Here is a 3,818-nt window from a genome sequence, read left to right as displayed (position 1 = left end):
CGGTTCTATCTGTTCACAAAGCAAAAAAATAAACAAATAAATAAATATATAAATAATATATTTGTTATTTATTAATAAATTACAAACAATTCGGTTATTTTTAATTATTATACAATTGATATGACGAAAAAAATGTTTTTAATGTGTTGAAAATAATCCGTTAAAATTTCGATTCAAAATGTCATGTTGTTTGGTTTTAACAATATTCTGGTGGACCAGTTGTCACAAATACTGTTGATTATATTATATCGTTGGTTCTCTAGCGTCTTTGCTTTACTCACCCCCTTGCCCACCCAGCACGGAAAATCGATGGCCTATGTGTCAATTGTCATCCGTGTACAACTCATCGTCGTAAGTCAGTGAGTCAATATTTTATGTGTCATCTTTTTTTTTTGTAGCAAATGCCTTCATTTGAATGGTGAATTGTTCGGCCATTGTACGCCGTTATTTTTATTATTTGTTTGTGCCTTTGTGCTCAAAGCTCTCGAGCCCTTAAACGCCACCTGTGATTGAGAGCCCTGACCATCTCTAAATAACTTCACCGCCAGAGTAGCTTTTCCTTCGTCAGTTTTCATCTGTTACTACGTGGCTGGATCTACACTCCGACTCAGGATATTCAGATGTTCTATACCATTACCACAGATCTCATACATTCCACTAACCACTATCAACAACTTTATTTATTCAGCTGAGTTTTATATTATTTTTTAAGATTATTTATTATTTTTTTAAAATGTGTTTTAACTATTTTGTTAATGCCACTTCGACGGCCATTAATATTTAAAGGCACCCTGCAACCCCTTAAATTTAAGATACTATTTGAAGAATCTTTAATATATGTGCTTATTAGTTATTTGAGTATTGTCTACTCTCGTTATTTATTTGATGAGCGGTTTGCTGTCATTCTCCCAGGTGACCCCTCTCCCGTTTCAATAATAGCGATTTAGACCAGTTTAAAGTAAAACGGTTGGGTTTAGTGCGGTGCATAACTTGCCCACCTACCTCGTACAAAACACATGTTTTACTCAATTTTTTTATCTTTTTAAGTTGATTTTCATTAAAGTTTATAATTTAGACTCAACTTGTAAATTGAGCAAAAAATAGCGGATCCGAACATTTTGACACCGGACTCTTAATATATAAATTTTATATTAACCCCTTTTCGAAAAATTATAATTATTTTAGCCTAATCCTTCATTTAAAACTCCTTAAAATCCAGTGTAATCAAAAAAATTAATTATTTATAAAATGTCACAAATTAATTAAACTTAATTATTATAATATTCATATAATTTTACTGAACCTATTTGATTGTATTTATTAAAATCCAAGCGTTAGAGAGTTGTTATACAATATAAATATTTTAAGGTTATTATCATTCTACATATAAAAAATCATTAAAAAAATTTATCTAAACATACTCATATTTTAAAAATTTTTTTTTTTATTACATGAAGTTCTAAAATTATCGAAAAAATTATTCATTATAATAATAATATAAATTTTTTTTTTTTTGGTTGGTTTATTGTGCAAACAATGATTAATGAATTCTAGTTTCTTTAAATATAACATATTTAGAATTTAATATCTTGTTAAAACTAAATTATATTTATTCATTACATTCATATTTTTATATTAAATACTTTTAAAAAAAATAAGAAAAAAGTGTATAAATTCTTACTTCCCTGTGTGATACGAATTTCGTATCTAGAACTTTAGAGTAACACTTGTTACCCGTTATAGATGTTATGTTGCAATACAGGGTGATTTTTTTATCATAACCCACTCAATTACTTACAGAATAATAATAATTTAAACATTTTTTTTTATTATTATCTTTAGTTACACATTATTCTTGAATTATTAACTATGTAATACTTTTTAAGTTCATCCCTTATGCCTGGTAAGGGTGTCAACTTTGTTTTTTTAAATGGTAACACATATTTTTAATTTAATAAAATGTTTGAGTTTTTAATTTAATAGTAAATGGCATTTGAATTTTTAATATAACTTTATTAGCTTATTAGATATAAACATTTAAAGTTTCAAAATTTTGAGTTAATATACATGTATAATACACATGGGATTGTAAATACAGGTAGCTAATTGGATTTTTATGACATTGCTGTCTCAGTCACGGATTGTTTATTATCAATTATGATTATCAATAGATATACTTTCTGTATTGTCAGTTAGTGTATTTATAAACTCATAACAATGTGCCTTACTACAATTGATAATAACAATGCTGTGTACCTGCTAATATCGATGTTATAAAAAACCAATTAGCTACCTGTATTTGTAATCCCTTGTGTATTATACCTATATATTAACTCAAAAATTTGAAACTTTAAATGTTTATATCTAATAAACAAATTAAGTTTTATTAAAAATTCAAATGCCATATACTATTGAATTAAAAACTCAAACATTTTATTAAATTAAAAATATGAGTTACCATTTAAAAAAACAAAGTTGACACCCTTACCAGGCATAAGGGATGAACTTAAAAAGTATTACATAGTTAATAATTCAAGAATAATGTGTAACTAAAGATAATAATAAAAAAAAATGTTTAAATTATTATTATTCTGTAAGTAATTGAGTGGGTTATGATAAAAAAATCACCCTGTATATTTTAAAATTGTTCACATTTAGAAATCAATCATATCAATTAACTTTACTCAGTTTATTAAAGTTGTTGTTTTAAAAATTGACAAAATACAAATGCAAATATAGTACATTAAGATATTTTGGTTCACAATTTATCAACGTGTGAAAACGATTATAATTAGGGGTACTTTTTATTTCAACAATACAATATATTGATAAATTAATTTTTTTTGTTGTATTCGTATATTTTGAGTTGAAATATTAAAGACCATATATATGAGATATTTTATGGTAGATGTATAAAAAGGTAAAAATTAAGATTTTTTTACTTTGACACGACTTACGTCGCAAAAATGTGGTCGATACTGGTTTTGAGGGTAGAGACCCGTGGGCCGTTTATTAAATGAGCGACAACATATTATGTTAACAAAAATAAAACAAACCGAAAAGATAAACACAGTAATAATAATCTTCGCATAATATCGCGGCACTTTCGCTGGCGTCGACGACGTGATGTCCGGCGTAATCCTTGGACGGCAAAATGGTTAGCAGCGTTGTAGGCGACGGTGCGCGGGTGCGGTTCGGCTGTCGACGTTGTCGCTTTCACAACGGGAGGAAGACTCTCGCACCATTTGCGGCGGGTCGTCGTCGGCCGTGCGGCATTTGCTGGACTTTGCACCGTAGCGTATAACACGCGGTGTTGGTCAGTCAAATATTCATAGTAGGGCGACGGCTGATAAAGGTGGCACGAGTCGCGGGGCATCGTGTATAACGAAGCGACGCGGGCCGTGTCAAATTCTATTTCTGTTTTGTTTCAAATTACTTTTGAATCATTATTTCAGAAGTTCTGAACATATTTGTTCTTGAGTGGGGGAAGGATGTGTCAGGAAATATACGTAACATTACGCATATGATAAAAAACAATATAACCCGTTGTAATAAAAAAAACCAAGCACAGTGGGGTCGTGGCATAGTTGGGTCCAGTATAAATGATATCTGGCAGTGATTAAAATCACTATCATAAATAAATATAGTTTAAAAAACTAAAAAAACACGCTTTTAAAACACATCGAACTAAAAAGTTAAAAATAATTTTTAAAATAAGTTTAAAATAATTATGAAAAAAAATACTAGTATTATTGTGATAAAAGCGTGGGGCGCTCAATATACGAAAAATATGACACAATGCACCCACGCTTTCATCA

This window comes from Daktulosphaira vitifoliae, unplaced genomic scaffold (genome assembly GCF_025091365.1).
Source record: "Daktulosphaira vitifoliae isolate Bord-2020 unplaced genomic scaffold, ASM2509136v1 Scaffold_4, whole genome shotgun sequence".
Classification (NCBI taxonomy): domain Eukaryota; kingdom Metazoa; phylum Arthropoda; class Insecta; order Hemiptera; family Phylloxeridae; genus Daktulosphaira; species Daktulosphaira vitifoliae.
Note: the sequence above shows the minus strand (reverse complement) of the source record.